Genomic DNA, 16271 nt, shown 5'->3' on the forward strand with positions numbered 1-16271 from the left:
TTTTCTATTTCTCAGATAAGTTATGTGTATTTGTACTCTTCCTATACGTACAAGTGAATTTTTTAATGAGAAGAAGTTTGTCAGTGCTGTTTGAAAGCTTAATTTCATATTATTCGTACTGTTTTTATTCTAACTGAATGTGAAATAAGTTTGTATTAGTTACTGGTTGATTTGAAATATTGTATGTGGCATTTATACTACTAGAAGAATGTCTAGAATTTCTGTAATTTTTTAAAAACTAGATTCTTTTGTAAATCCTGCCTGTGTAGCATTCTGGAACATGTATGACATATATTGATACCTTTAACCTTCCGTATTGTGTTTCTTTCAGCATTTTTTTGTTGTTTAAAAATGTTTCCCTAACAGGTAAAAGTTTAAGACAATTCAGTACTTATTAGCATTTTCATTATCTGGAAAAAGCAACTTGCTTTTGAATGCATTTTTTTCTGATATGCTTGATTATATTTTGGCTTTAATGGATTTCCTATTGCAGACATTTTTTATATATGTGAATAAACTTTATGCTAAGTAAATATTTGTTGCTTGTTTCACTGTTTATTTGAAGAATGTTTAATTCTTATTCTTCATATAATGGCATATAATTATGTGAATGAACAATGCATTGCATGTTTTCAAAACAGTGTTTACAGCATGATATTGCTATATCTATCTTTCACCTGGGGGTAGTAACTTTCTATTTAAACAGTTTAATTATAATTGTGAAAGTGCTGTTTTTCTTAACACAGTTTTAATATTTAATATATTGTTTGAGACAAATTTATAATATATTACTGCTTAAAACTGAATTTACTTCTGTGACCTTTATCTATACATAAATTTAAAAAAATTTTTTAATATAGTAAGGTTATACTAAATTATAGGAGTAACAGTACCTCCAACATAAGAGAAACACATTAAGTAATACTATGTATCATACAGATAAATGAACTCTGTTTTATTAAATATTACATTATGTTCAACATTTAGTCCTCCTTAAATTTTTTATCCAGTTGATTAATACATAAATGTTAATACTTTTACTCCTTAAAATTACTTTAGTCAAAGGAATGAAACCCAAGCTAGTGACTAGGAGAAACCATTTGCAAAAGATACATCTGATAAAGGACTGTTATCCAAATTATACAAAGAACCCTTAGAATTCAACAATAAGAAAAGGAACAACCTGATTAAAAATATGGGCAGAAGACTTGAACAGATACCTCACCAAAAAAGATGATTAGGTAATAAGCATATGAAAACATGTCCAACAGCATATCATTAAAGAATTGCAAGTCAAAACAACAAAAAGATACACACCTATTAAAATGGCCAAAATCCAGAACTCTGACCACATTAAATGTTGGTTAGGATGTGGAGCAAAATGAACTCTCATTTACTGCTCATTGGAACACAAAATGGTGCAGCCACTTTGGAAGACAGTTTGGCAGTTCCTCATAAAACTAAACATATTTTTACCATTTGATCCAGCAGTCATGCTCCCTAGTACTTACCCAAATGGATTGGAAACTTAGGTCCACACAGAAACCTGCATATGGATGTTTATAACAGCCTTACTTATAATTGCCAGAACTTGAAAGCAACCAAGTTGTCCTTCAGAAAGCAAATAGATAAATAGTGGTAAATGTAGATAATGGAATATTATTCACCACTAAAAAGAAATGAGCTATCAAACCATAAAAATGGAACCATTTGGAAATTTAAATGAACATTACTAAGCCAAAAGAGCCAATCTCAAAAGGCTACAAACTGTATGATTACAACAATATGACTTTCTGGAAATGGCAAAACTAGGAAGATGTAAGAAGATCAGTGGTGTCAGGAAGTGGGTGGAAAATAGAAAATTTTTAGAGCAGTGAAACCACTCTGTATGACATGGTAGTGGTGAATACATATCATTATACATTTGTTAAAATGCATAGACAACTCCAAGAGTGAACTATAATATAATAGACTATGGACTTAAGGTAATAAAGATGTATCAATGTCAGTTTATCAGTTATAATGACCGTGTACCTCTATGACACGCGACATTGTCAGTGGGTGAGGTTGTTCATTTGTGAGGATGGGTTATATATGAGCTTTCTATATTTCCCATTCAGTTTTGCTCCAAACTGCTCTAAAAAGTAGATTATTAATTTAAAAAATACTTTTAAGACTAAAAGTTTCTTTAGGACCACTTGAAAGTTTTTTTTAAAACACTTCCTTATATTCTGTTGAAGAGTAGCAGGAAAAAGTGAATTCTTTTACTTAATGCTTTTATGTTATAATTAACTAGGAGAAATCTATAAGTAAAATTTCAAGGAATTCAAAAATATACCCTAGATTTTGACTGCTGTGACAAGATAGTGAAACAGACACAAACTCTAAAAAACGAGGTGAAATAGCCACATTTCATCTAAAGATAGAAACTTTCCTAACAGCTTAAGAAAGAGGACTTTGAGGGCTAAGATGATAGAGATTTGGAAGGTAAGGGTGATTAGAAATGCCCTTTCAAAGTTAATGCAGGATTGTCAAATCCATTACTGACTCAGCATATTTTTCTCACTCGCGGGCAAACTCCGGGAGACGGTGAGGGACAGGGAGGCTGGGAGTGCTGCAGTCCATGGGGTTGCAAAGAGTCAGACATGACTTGGCAAGTGAACAACAACAACAACAACAAAATGAGCTGGAGGTTAGAGGCCAACCTCAGCAACAAGAGTCACTTGCAGTTCCTAGAAGCAGCCCGCAGTTCCTGGCTACATGGGATTGTTGCTTACTTCATCAAGCTAACAGAGAGATCTATAGAGGGTGTCTGCTAGCAAAATAAAGCCTTATATAATGTAACTAAACACAAGAGACATCTCATTATCTTTGCTACATTCTGTTGGTTAGAACAAAGTCACAGTTTACACCTGCACTCAAAGGAAAGAGATTCTACAAAGATGTGAATACCAGAAGAGAGAGGTCATTGCGGATCACTTTAGGGTCTTTCCACCATAAGCACCTATCACACGCCAATTCCTAGGCCAAACGCTTTCTCTACAATCTTTCATTTTGTACAACCATGTTTAAAGTCTCTCAGTTATAAAGTGTTAGGTTAACATGAGTTAACATCTAACCGGCCTCCCTGATAGCTCAGTTGGTAAAGAATACTGCAATGCAGGAGACCCTGGTTTGATTCCTGCAGAAGGGAGGGCTACCCACTCCAGTATTCTTGGGTTTCCCTTGTGGCTCAGCCGGTAAAGAATTTGCCTGCAATGAGGGAGACCTGGGTTTGATCCCCTGAGATCCTCTGGAAAAGGGAACAGCTACCTACTCCAGTATTGTGGCCTGGAGAATTCCATGGATCTAGTCCATGGAGTCGCAGTCAGACACGACTGAGTGACTTCCACTTTCACTTCCACTGATTTTATTGCCTTTGAAAACTTTGTAACATCTCATTATTTACCATTTTCATTGATCTTGTTCATTTTCCAACAATTCCTAGCATTATATAGTTTTAAACAAATTATCAAAGGTAATAAGAATGAGAACAATTTGAGAAATTGGTCCTATTCCTCTTAGCAGGTTAAGATACAGCCAAAGGAAAAGTACCTGGAAAGGGTGGACCAAAAAAAACAAAAGAGTGGATCAAAACCCTCCTCCTTACATGCCCTTGAATGTTTACTCTCACATATGATTTATAATTTAGCTAATTGTGGGTCAAAAAGATCATTTTCCTTGGCATATTGTGGATATTGCCCCAACATCTTCTGGCATCTAATTGCTGTTAAGAATTATAACAACACTCTGATTCCATTCCTTGACATATGATCACTTATTTCTTTTTTTCTCCCCTTAAATATTGGAAATATATTTTCTTACAATTCTGGAGGCTAGAAGTCTGAGATTAAAGTGTCAGCAGAATTTATTTCTTTGGCAGCCTCTCCAGCTGGCTTGTGGATTAGACATCTCTGCTTTTACTGATACATGGTCTTTCCTCTTTACTTCTGTGTCCTAATCTCCTCTTCTTGTAAGGATACCAGTTATATTGGAGTAGGGCCCATCCTAAAGACATTGTTTTAACTCAATTACCTCTTTGAAGACCCTATTTCCAAATTCTATCCCGTTCTGAGATATAATACAAAGGGTTAGCATTAAAAGTATAAAATTTTAACACCTGAAATTTTAGGAGGACACAGTTCAGCTCCTAACACTGCTCTCCCTGCTTTTGCCCTCATTTCCTAAAGTCTAGTTTCCATCCTCTGGAAACTTTCAAATTTTCTTTTTATCCCTGGTGATCTCAAATTCACAATTCTGGGTCTTTTCATTTATTGTTCATGGCATCCAATGCCTTCTTTTAATTTGAAGATCTATGCCCCTGAATTCTAGAGAATTTTCTTGTGCAATTTTTTGCTTTCTTTTCATTTGTTTTCTCCACTTTTTGTGTGATTCCTAATGGTTGAATATTGGACTCTCTGGACTGATTCACTATTTTCAATTTCTTTCTCCAAACTATTCTTTCTGCATAAGTTCTTTAACTTTTAATTCTATTAAATTTAATATTTTTAATTTTAGATTGTCACATTTTTAATCTCCAAGAGCATTGTTGGGTTTTTATTTACAATTTTTTTTTTACAATTATAACAACTTCAATGGTGTATAATTTACATGCCATAAAATGGTGCCCTCTTCAACTGAGCAGTTCCATGAGTTTTAACAAATGAAGACATCCATGTAACCATCATCCCAACTACAGAAAGTGTCCATGCATCCCTTTACTGTCAATTTCTTGACTTTTCAGCCACCAATCTACTTTATAGATTAATTTTGCCTAATACTATAATTTTATATACTAAATCAAATAATATGACATGTATTCCTTAGTGTCTGGTTTCTTCTACTCAGCAGAATATTGTTGCATAAGCCAGTAGGTTATTCCTTCTTATTGCTGAATAATATTTCATTGTACTGGTATATCACAATTTCTTTATTCACCTGTTGATAAGTATTTGTGAATAAAGCTACTGTGAACATTCATCTTCAAGTCTTTGTATGGACATATAATTTCAGTTCTTTTGGGTAAATACCTTGGAGTAATACTGCTGGTAATAGGTGGGTGTATGTTTAACTTTATAAGAAACAACCAAATTGCTTTTCAAAGTGATTGAACCATTTCACATTCCCAACAGGAATATATGAAAGTTCTGATGGCTCCACATCCTTGCCAACACTGGCTCTTCACAGTCTTAATTTTACCCATTCTGGTGGGTACACCGTGTTCTCTCATAGTGGTTTTTTTTAATGTTCTTTTTTTTTTTTAATTGGAGGATAATTGCTTTACAATGTTGTGTGCTCATTGTATTTTTAATTTGCAGTTCCCTGATGACTGATGATATTGGGTATCTTTTGAAACGTGTGTGTGTGTATGTGTGATTATCTTTTTATATGCTTATTAGCCATTCATATGGCCTTCCCAGGTGGCTCAGTAAAGAATCCACCTGCCAATGCAGAGGCCAGTTCAGTCCCTGGGTGGGGAAGATATCGTGGAAAAGGAAACGGCAACCAACTCCAGTATTTTTTTTTTTTAATTTTTGAATTGGAAGATAATTGCTTTACAATATTGAGCTGGTTTTTGCCATACATCAACATAGTCAGCCATAGGTACACATATGTCCCCTCCCTCCTACACCATTGGACTTCTTAGGTTGTTGCAGAGCACCTGATTTGAGCTCCCTGCATACAGCAAATTTCCCCTGGCTATCCATTTTACATATGGCAATTTATATGCTTCCATGCTACTTTCTCCATTCATCCCACCCTCTCCTTCTGCCACCTGGGTCCACAAGTCTGTTCTCTCTGGGGTCTCCATTGCTGCCCTGCAAATAGGCTCATTAGGCTCATCAGTACCATCTTTCTAGATTCCATATATAGCATTCTCTAGGATCATCAATTCTCTAGAATCAAGAGCTTCAGCACATAAAGTATGAAATGCTATTCACCACACATACAATACTTGTCCTAGAAAGCAGCCTCCCATGTGCCTGTGCTGTGGCATGTTGTGTCCGACTCTTTTGCAACTCCATGAACTGTAACCCGCCAGGCTCCACTGTCCATGGAACTTTCTGGCCAAGAATACTGGGGTGGCTTGTCATTTCCTACTCCAGGGGATCTTCCTGACCCAGGGATCGAACCCACATCTCTTGCATCTCCTGCATTGGCAGACAGACTCTTTAGCATGAGAGCCACCTGGGAAAGACTAGTGTTAATAAGCAATATTTGTTTTTCTCTTTCTGACTTCACTCTGTATAACAGGCTCTAGGTTCATCCACCTCTTTAGGACTGACTAAAATGTATCCTTTTTAAGGCTGGGTAATACTCCATTGTGGGCTTCCTGGTGGCTCAGTGGTAAAGAATCTGCCTGCAATGCAGGAGATAATGCAAGGGATGCAGGTTCAATCCCTGGGTTGGGAAAATCCCCTGGAGGAGGGCTTGGCAACCCACTCCAGTATTCTTGCCTGGAGAATCCCATGGACAGAGGAGCCTGCCAGACTACATCCATAGGGTCACAAAGAGTTGGACACAACTGAAGTGACTTAGCACGCGTGCAATATTCCACTGTATATATGTACCACAACTTCATCGATTCATCTGCTGACGGACATCTAGGTAGCTTCCATGTCCTAACTATTGTAAATAGTGCTGACATTAGGGTATATGTGTCTTTTTCAGTTATGGTTTTCTCAGGGTATATGCTCGGTAGTGGGATTGTGGGGTCATATGGCAGTTTTATTCCTGGTTTTTTAAAGGAATTTCCATACTATTTTCCATAGTTGCTCTATCAATTTACATTCCCACCAACAGTGCAAGAGGGTTCCCTTTACTCCACACCCTCTCTGGAATTTATTGTTTGTAGATTTTTTTATGATGGCCATTTTGATCGGTATAGGTAATTTTGATTTGCATTTCTCTAATAATGAGTGATGTCAAGCATCTTTTCATGTGTTTATTAGCCATCTGTGTATCCCACTCCAGTATTCTTACCTGGGAAATCCCATGGACAGAGAAGCCTGGTGGGCTATAGTCCATGGGGTCGCAAAGAGTCGGCCATGACTTAGCGACTAAACATAACAAGCTGTTCATGTCTTCTTCTATCAAGTATTCATTCAAATCTGCATCCATTTTTCAATTGGTTTGTTTTCTTCTTCCTTGTGAATTACAAGGATTCTTTCTACAGTCTTAATGTAAATCCTCTATCAGATATGTATTTGGCAAATATTTTGTCCTGGTCATGGCTTGTCTTTTCATTTTCTTAGGGGTGTCTTTCAAAAAGCAGAAGTTTAAAATTTTGATGCAATCCTATTCATCTGTTTTTCTTTTATGTTCATTATTTTGTATGTCCTGTCAATAAATCATTATCTGTGCCAAAACTGTAAAGATTTCCCTCTGTTTTCTTCTAGACATTTTATAGTTTCAACTTTTACAGGTAAGTCTAATTTTTATGTAGGTATGAAGTTAGGATTGACATTCATTTTCCTCCATTCAACTATGCAATTGTTTTAGCAATTGTTTATTTAAAAGGCTGTCCTTTCCCCACCTAATTATCTGAATTATCTTGGAATCTTTGTTGAAATCAATTGATATATTTGGGGCCCTCTATTAGGTTTCATTCATCTCTGTCTATCCTTGTGCCAATACTGTACTGTTTTTGCTCACTATAGCTTCATAGTAAGTCTTAAAAAGAAGTAGTATAAGTCCTCCAACTTTATTCTTTCCACAAATTATTTTGGCATTTGCATGTATATTTTATTTATTTATTTACTGGCTATGCTGGGTCTTTGTTGCTGCACTGGCTGTTCTCTAGTTGCCAGGAGAGGTGGCTTTTCTCTAGTTGCGGTGCATGGGCATCTCATTGCAGCGGCTTCTCTCTTTGCAGAGCACAGGTTCTAGTGCATGCAGGTTTCAGCAGTTGTAGCACTTGTGCTCGGTAGTCATGGTTCCTGGGCTCTAGAGCATAGGCTCAATAGTTGTGGCACATGGGCTTAGTAGCTCTGAGGCATGTGGTATCTTTTTGGACCAGGGATCGAACCCGTATCTGCTGTGTTGGCAGGTGGATTCTTTACCACTGAGCCACCAGGGAAGCCCTGCCATGTATATTTTAGAACTAGCTTGTCAACCTCTAAATCAAAGTACTTCTGGGAATTTAGAATTGCATTAAATATATAGAAAATTTTGAAAAGAATCACCCTCAATGATTATGAGTCCTCCGATCCATAATATATATTTTCAAGCTATTGGAAATATCTCTCAGCAACATTCATAGATTTCAGTATGCAAGGGTTGCATATATTTTGTTAAATTCATCCTTAAGCAGTTCATGTCTTTTTATGCGATTCAAAATGCTATTTCTAAAATTTAATCTTTCAACTTCTAGGTATAAATTCAACAGAATTAAAAGCATATTCACATAAAAGCTTGTATACAAATATTCATTGCAGCACTTTTCATAATAACCAAAAAGTGGAAACACTCAAATGTCTACCAAACTATGAATGAATATGCAAAATGTGGCATATCCATATAATCCACTATTCAACTATAAAAAGGAATGAAATACTGATAGATGCTACAACATGGGTGAGCCTTGAAAACATTATGCTAAGTGAAAGAAGTCAGACACAGAAGACCACACATATTACACGATTCCATTTATATGAAAAGCCCAGAACAGGCAACTTCATAGATAAAAAGTAGATGAATGGTTGTCAAAGGCTAGGGGGAGGAGGGAATGAGAAGAGTTTGCTATTATACATGAGATATCTTTTTGAGGTGATATAAATGCTCTAGAATTAGATAGTGGCATTGGATGTACAACTTATGAATATACTAAAACCCATTGAATTGAATACTTTGAAATAATGAATCTGTGAATTATACCTCAATTTTTAGAAACTGTATTTTCCAACTGTTTATTGTTACTGTATAAAAATATGATTATGTTTTATTTATTGACCTTGTATCCTGTAATCTTGTTAAATTCAATTATTCTACTATTCCTTAGAATTTTCTATGACATAATCATGACATTCGCAAATAAAGAGAGTTTTACGTTCTTTTTTTTCCCTCACCTTACTGTGCTTGGCTGTTAAGAATGATGTGTTTGAGAGTTTGAAAGTAAATGTAATAAACGTTAGCATGATATAGGGTATTCGTTGTACGATTCTTTAATCTACTTCATGTCAAAAAAGCTAAAACAAAACAAAACTGAAAACTATGTTCTCAACACTGTTCTAGGCATATATTGTTATTTAATTCTCTCATTACTTCTATGAGGCAGGCATTATTACCTAAGTAATAATTTACAGGCAAATATTTTACAAAAGAGGAGACTGAGGCACAGAAAGGTTAAGTAGCCTTCTCAAGTTCACACAGTAAGCAGCAGAAGCAGTAAATGAAGAGAGCCTGGCTTCAGTCTATGCTCTTTGCTGCTGCTGCTGCTAAGTCGCTTCAGTCGTGTCCAACTCTGTGCGACCCCAGAGACGGCAGCCCACCAGGCTCCCCCGTCCCTGGGATTCTCCAGGCAAGAACACTGGAGTGGGTTGCCATTTCCTTCTCCAATGCATGAAAGTGAAAAGGGAAAGTGAAGTTGCTCAGTCGTGTCCGACTCTTAGCGACCCCATGGACTGCAGCCTTCCAGGCTCCTCTGTCCATGGGATTTTCCAGGCAAGAGTACTGGAGTAGGGCGCCATTGCCTTGCTATTCTGTCTCTTTAGCTTTTGTTTCAAGGTTGGAGGGTGGGGGAGAGCATGTAAGCTTTTGTTTGGAAAGATCACAGTTTGTTTTTTTTTTTTTTTCTGAAGCCCCTGCCCTTGTTTTACCCTTGTATTGGTAACTTTGAGATTGTCCCAGTTCTGACCTCTTGAACATGTTTTCAAGATGTAGCTTCTAGCACTTTTAGCAACATTCCTTCACCCTGCCTTGTCCCCTTAATCAATTCATAGTTAATGAGAAGACTGAATAACTAAGACTTGGGGACAGTCACTTATCAAAGGACATACAGTCATGTGTGGATGTGAGAGATGGACCATAAAGAAAGGTCAGGGCAGAAAAATTGTTGCTTTTGGACTGTGGTGCTGGAGAAGACTCTTGAGAGTCCCTTGGACAGCAAGAAGATCAAACCAGTCAATCCTAAAGGAAATCAACCCTGAATATTCATTGGAAGGACTGATGTTGAAGCTGAAGCTCCAATACTTTGGCCACCTGATGCAGAGAGTCAATTCATTGGAAAAGACCCTGATACTGGGAAAGACTGAAACCAGGAGGAGAAGGGGGCAATAGAGGGTGAGATGGTTGAATGGCATCACCAGCTCAATGGACATGAGTTTGAGCAAGCTTCAAGAGATGGTGAAGGACAGGAAAGCATGGCGTGCTGCAGTCCATGGGGTCACAAAGAGTTGGACACAACAGTGATTGAACTGAACTGAACTGGTAAAAACTCAAATTACAGCACTAAAATTAAGTAGTTATATCAAACAATAGTAAACAAATGTTCCCCAAAAGTGGAACGATTTGGGTGTAGGTAGTTTAATTGGGAGGCAGCAAGAAAGACAGAAAAGGGAGAAAGGTAGGACAGGAGGACAAACCAATGGCATATCATCAACAGGAAACGGGTCACTTGTGTAAAGACCACTCTCAGAAGGATGCAAAATACCTCTCATAACAGTCCTCATGGAAGCTGGGAGGCTGGAGTATTTACCAGTGACTTCCGTTCTTCACTGATTGAAGGTTTCTCCTGATGGGGAAATGCAAATTTCTCTACATTCTAGGGAGCTCCAGAGAGGCCTAAGAAAGCTGAATGTAGAAAGACACGTGTCAGCGTCCTGGGTTAGGCTGCTCTGTGCACAGTGTAAGTCAGCACTGTCTCAGAGGTGACCCAGGGGATTGCGACGCGGACACCAGAGGAGTCTGCTACAACTTGTCATGACCCATGGTTTCCCTATGAGTTTCTGAAGTTGTGAGCAAGCAGCCATGTTACATGACTAGTGGGAAAAAAAAAGGAAATGAGTATGCATAAATACAATAAAACAAGTATATTGAATAGTCTGTGCTGACTTTTTTTTTTCAGTCTTTATTATTACAGCTTGAAAGCCTTACCTTTTTTACAACTTATTTATTTCTCCAAGAAATAAAAGAAGGCCATTCTAGATTTGAATAGCTCACTAAAACAGCTACATCCCAGCCTAAGAACCCTAAAACAGTGTCTTTTATCACTTTGTTGCCAAACTTTCCTAAACACAGTTTTCTTAGACTGTGTGAGATTATTTTTTTCCCCTTACTTTTTTTAATTTATTATTTATTTTACTTTACAATTCTGTATTGGTTTTGCCATACATGACATGTGCTGACTTTTTAAATTACAAAAATGTTCTCTGAGTAGAGTGTGTGTGTGTGTCTCTGTATATAAACCTATGAAGGTACTGTGTTTGTTCTTTTTTAATTTTTATTCTTTTTCCTTTTAATTCTTTTTTTTTTTTTTGCCACTCCATGGAGTTTGTGGGATCTTAGCTCCCTGACTAGGGACTGAACCTGCGCCACTACAATGGAATACAAGATCCTAACCACTAGGCCATCAGGGAACTCCCAGGACTGTACTTCTCATGTTCTTTTGTTTGTTTGCTTGTTTTTAAATTAATTTTTCTTGACGTATTTTACAACACTGTGTTAGTTTCCACTGTATAGCAAAGTGAATCAGCTATATCTATACATATATCCCGTCCTTTTTGGATTTCTTTCCCATTTAGGTCACCACACAGCACTGGGTTCCCTTAGCTCTACAGTAGGTTCTCATTACTTATCTATTTTGTGCACAGTATTAATGGTATATATACGTCAATCCCAATCCCTCAGTTCATCCAGATGTTCTTATTTGCACAACAGATATAGAGACACAGATGTACTTCTTGTGTTGATACATTGATGTTCCGTTCTGGCAGATGTGGGTGGAATGGGGTAGGACATTACGAAGGACAAGGGAATGTTTTCTGTGACTTTGGTCATTTACTCTCTGGTTTAGATTTTTGTGGCTCCTTATTGTGAGGAAGGGGAGAAGGCAATGGCACCCCACTCCAGTACTCTTGGCTGGAAAATCCCATGGACAGAGGAGCTTAGTAGGCTGCAGTCCATGGGGTCGCTAAGAGTCAGACACGACTGAGCGACTTCACTTTCCCTTTTCACTTTCATGCATTGGAGAAGGAAATGGCAACCCACTCCAGTGTTCTTGCCTGGAGAATCCCAAGGACGAGGGAGCCTGGTGAGCTGCCGCCTATGGGGTCGCACAGAATCGGACACGACTGAAGCGACTTAGCAGCAGCAGCAGCAGCATTGTGAGGAAGTATACTAAAGTAATTAAATGTTCGGGTATTGGGTCAGTTTTGGGACTATTTGAACATCAAAATAGATAAATATGGTAATGGACTATAACATTGTGTTCTAGGACTCCCAAGATCATCCTCATATTCAGTGATTTGCTGCAAGAACTCACCAGGCAGTGAAGTTGCTACACTGATGGACACAGTCAGTTAAGATGAAAGGATATAGATTAAAATCAGCATTGGCAAAAGGCACATAGAACAGAGTATAAGTGAGGGAGACAAGGTAGAGCTTGAAGTTGTGCTCTCCCAATGGGGTCCCGTGGACATTCGTCACCTGAAGTACTGCCAATCACGGAAGATTACTTGAGTCTTGATGTCCTGGGTTTTGAGGGGGAGGTTGTTCACATAGGTGTGGCTGACTCTCTGGTGACTGATCTTAATTCCCTAAACCTTCAGGAGGTCAAGCTGATACTGCGTGGTCCAAAGCCCCCACCATAAATCACATTGTTGGCATTACTCACTGGTGTGGTCCAAGGCCTAGGGTAAATAAAACCACTCTTAACAGGCAGGATATTCCAAGTGCTTAGAAGTTATAGCTCTGGAGCCTGGATGCTAAGTCGCTTCAATCGTGTTCCATTCTCTGTGATCCTATGGACTGTAGCCTGTCAGGCTCCACTGTCCATGGGATTGTCCAGGCAAGAATATTGGAGTGGGTGGCAATGTCCTCCTCCAGGGGATCTTCCCAACTCAGGGATGGATCAAACCTGCATCTCTTACATCTCTTGCATTGCAGACAGATTCTTTATTGCTCCAGCCCCTGGAGCCTGGCGAGGGCCAAACCTTTCTTTGGAATATACAACATTTGGACAACCTGAACCTGCTGAGTTCATTCTGCACAATGCAAATCCACTGAATAAAAAATAATTCATGAATTTATACTGAAATGGATAAACAGATAGATGGGGTGATAAACAAGAGATAAGGAAAAGTTCCTTCTTATAGAAGAATGATAACTAACGATTATGAAAGAAAAGATGGATTTAGAAAAATCGCAATTCAGTAACCATAATAATAATTGCTTCAATCAAGAATCATCAGGTGGATTTCCCTGGTGGTCCAGTAGTTAAGACTGCATGCTTCCAAAGCAGGGGGCAAAGGTTCGATCCCTGGTTGGGAAAGTTCTGCACGCATGCCCTGTGGCCAAATAAATAAAGGTCAACAAAATTGAATATATCACTTTAAAAAAATGACTGTAGAAGTGTGTGCATGTGTAATTACATTTTTAAAAATTCACCAGTGGATGCTATGGTGAGTTGATTGGTGGTTCCCCCAAAGATGTATCCGTCTACTAATCCACAGAACATGTGAGTGAGACCTTACTTGGGAAAAGGGTCTTTGGTGATGCCATTAGGATCTTGAGATGAGATCATGCTGGATTAACCAGTTCAGTTCAGTTGAATTCAGTTCAGTCACTCAGTCGTGTCCGACTCTTTGCAATCCCATGAATCGCGGCACGCCAGGCCTCCCTGTCCATCACCAGCTCCCAGAGTTCACTCAGACTCACGTCTATTGAGTCAGTGATGCCATCCAGCCATCTCATCCTCTGTCGTCCCCTTCTCCTCCTGCCCCCAATCCCTCCCAGCATCAGAGTCTTTTCCAAAAAGTCATCTCTTCGCATGAGGTGGCCAAAGTACTGGAGTTTCAGCTTTAGCATCATTCCTTCCAAAGAAATCCCAGGGCTGATCTCCTTTAGAATGGACTGGTTGGATCTCCTTGCAGTCCAAGGGACTCTCAAGAGTCTTCTCCAACACCACAGTTCAAAAGCATCAATTCTTCGACACTCAGCTTTCTTCACAGTCCAACTCTCACATCCATACATGACCACTGGAAAAACCATAGCCTTGACTAGACGGACCTTGGTTGGCAAAGTAATGTCTCTGCTTTTCAACATGCTATCTAGGTTGGTCATAACTTTCCTTCCAAGGAGTAAGCGTCTTTTAATTTCATGGCTGCAATCACCATCTGCAGTGATTTAGGAGCCCAGAAAAATAAAGTCTGCCACTGTTTCCACTGTTTCCCCATCTATTTCCCATGAAGTGATGGGACCAGATGCCATGATCTTCGTTTTCTGAATGTTGAGCTTTAAGCCAACTTGGTCACTCTCCTCTTTCACTTTCATCAAGAGGCTTTTTAGTTCCTCTTCATTTTCTGCCATAAGGGTGGTGTCATCTGCATATCAGGTTATTGATATTTCTCCCTGCAATCTTGATTCCACCTTGTGCTTCTTCCAGCCTAGTGTTTCTCATGATGTACTCTGCATAAAAGTTAAATAAGCAGGGTGACAATATATAGCCTTGACGTACTCCTCTTCCTATTTGGAACCAGTCTGTTGTTCCATGTCCAGTTCTAACTGTTGCTTCCTGACCTGCATATAGGTTTCTCAACAGGCAGGTCAGGTGGTCTGGTGTTCCCATCTCTTTCAGAATTTTCCAGTTTGTTGTGATCCACATAGTCAAAGGCTCTGGCATAGTCAATAAAGCAGAAATAGATGTTTTCCTGGAACTCTCTTGCTTTTTCCATGATCCAGCAAATGTTGGCAATTTGATCTCTGGTTCCTCTGCCTTTTCTAAAGCCAGCTTGAACATCTGGAAGTTCACGGTTCACATATTGCTGAAGCTTGGCTTGGAGAATTTTAAGCATTACTTTACTAGCGTGTGAGATGAGTGCAATTGTACGGTAGTTTGAGCATTCTTTGGCAATGCTTTTCTTTGGGATTGGAATGAAAACTGACCTTTTCCAGTCCTGTGGCCACTGCTGAGTTTTCCAAATTTGCTGGCATATTGAGTGCAGCACTTTCACAGCATCATCTTTCAGGATTTGAAGGAGCTCAACTGGAATTCCATCACCTCCACTAGCGTTGTTCATAGTGATGCTTTCTAAGGCCCACTTGATTTCACATTCCAGGATGTCTGGCTTTAGGTGAGTGATCACACCTTCCTGATTATCTGGGTCGTGAAAATCTTTTTTGTACAGTTCTTCTGTATATTTTTGCCACCTTTTCTTAATATTTTCTGCTTCTGTTAGGTCCATACCATTTCTGTCTTTTATCGAGCCCATCCTTGCATGAAATGTTCCCTTGGTATCTCTAATTTTCTTGAAGAGATCTCTAGTCTTTCCCATTCTGTTGTTTTCCTCTGTTTCTTTGCATTGATCACTGAGGAAGGCTTTCTTATCTCTTCTTGTTTTTTTTGGAACTCTATATTTAGATGCTTATATCTTTCCTTTTTTCCTTTGGTTTTTGCCTCTCTTCTTTTCACAGCTATTTGTAAGGCCTCCCCAGACAGCCATTTTGATTTTTTGCATTTCTTTTCCATGGGGATGATCTTGATCCCTGTCTCCTATACAGTGTCACGAACCTCCATCCATAATTCATCAGGCACTCTATCAGATCTAGTTCCTTAAATCTATTTCTCACTTCCACTGTATAATCATAAGGGATCTGATTTAGGTCATACCTGAATGGTCTAGTGGTTTTCCCTACTTTCTTCAATTTAAGTCTGAATTTGGCAATAAGGAGTTCATGATCTGAGCCACAGTCAGCTCCTGGTCTTGTTTTTGTTGACTGTATAGAGCTTCTCCATCTTTGGCTGCAAAGAATATAATCAATCTGATTTCAGTGTTGACCATCTGGTGATGTCCATGTGTGGAGTCTTCTCTTGTGTTGTTGGAAGAGGGTGTTTGCTATGACCAGTGCATTTTCTTGGCACTACTAGTCTTTGCCCTGCTTCATTCAGTATTCCAAGGCCAAATTTGCCTGTTACTCCAGGTGTTTCTTGACTTCCTACTTTTGCATTCCAGTCCCCTATAATGAAAAGGATATCTTTTTGGGGTGTGAGTTCTAAAAGGTCTTGTAGGTCTTCA

The sequence above is a fragment of the Oryx dammah genome, unplaced genomic scaffold (genome assembly GCF_014754425.2).
Source record: "Oryx dammah isolate SB20612 unplaced genomic scaffold, SCBI_Odam_1.1 HiC_scaffold_17, whole genome shotgun sequence".
Lineage (NCBI taxonomy): Eukaryota > Metazoa > Chordata > Mammalia > Artiodactyla > Bovidae > Oryx > Oryx dammah.